The 1,001-nt window shown below is 46.4% G+C and overlaps 1 non-coding gene across 1 annotated transcript; it reads right to left on the reverse strand.

Moving 5' to 3' along the window:
* Nucleotides 1–719: 719 nt before the first annotated feature.
* trnah-gug (transfer RNA histidin (anticodon GUG)) lies at nt 720–791 on the reverse strand. The gene has a single exon. It is a non-coding gene; the product is annotated as a tRNA-His (tRNA).
* Nucleotides 792–1,001: the final 210 nt, after the last annotated feature.

Genomic DNA, 1,001 nt, shown 5'->3' on the forward strand with positions numbered 1-1,001 from the left:
GAGTCAAACCCGAGTCCGTGGTTTCTGAATAAACAGTCCAGTGGTCAGTGGTAATAGCGCTCGGCCATTGCAGAAAAGCGGAGATACTGATCTTTTCCAGTGAAGTCGCTTTTCCCCGAGACTGTCCTGTGCCATTTTCCTGAGCTTGACCGCCCCAACCCACTCCACCCCACAATAATCTCTGGTCCATGTCGGTAAAAGCTTCTACATGAGTATTGATCTCACAACAGCGGTAACCAAATGGATCAAATGATCTGTAGGTCCCGGTGGTGGGGTTGGGGCACGTTCACCCAGTAACAGTGACCGCAGCCACACAGACTGATCGGTATCAATGGGAGAGTCAGTGTTAGATTCTGCAGTGCCTCAATGAAATAGGAAATGACTCCACAAAAACATGATGAAAGAACAGCGCTTCGAAAGCTAGTGCTTCAATTAAAGCTGTAAGATCATAACCTGGTGTTGGGTGATTTTTAACTTTGTACTCCATAGTCCAACACCTGCATCCCCAAATTAATGAAATGGGGTATGGGATGGAAAGTTCGGTTAGTGATCGTAGGAGGGAAGAAATCTCTGAGAACGGGTGGATTTGAATTCTGAAACACAGAGCTGTGAGCGAGCAGAACTTGAAGGAAAAAGTAATCACTTTGGAGAAAATTGCCATGTTAAAACAACGAATTCCTTTGTGTTTCACAAAAGACTGGGGCAAATAGAGCGATTGCTGCCGTGACTCGGATTCGAACCGAGGTTGCTGCGGCCACAACGCAGAGTACTAACCACTATACGATCACAGCACCCCACAGATGAGCACACACAAAGGCAGCAATAAGTACAGTATCATAAGAAATGTTAGGCAGAGCACCAAATGCACAATATCAGTGCTTACCGAACAGTGCCAGACATGTGGGAACTCAGAATGGGCCGGCGTTTAACTTCAGTGCCCCAAGTGGCTGTGGTGATTCCATCATTAATATGCTGAAGGCTGAGGCAAATAGATTTCTCTA

Source organism: Chiloscyllium punctatum, unplaced genomic scaffold (assembly GCF_047496795.1).
Source record: "Chiloscyllium punctatum isolate Juve2018m unplaced genomic scaffold, sChiPun1.3 scaffold_1317, whole genome shotgun sequence".
Taxonomy (NCBI): domain Eukaryota; kingdom Metazoa; phylum Chordata; class Chondrichthyes; order Orectolobiformes; family Hemiscylliidae; genus Chiloscyllium; species Chiloscyllium punctatum.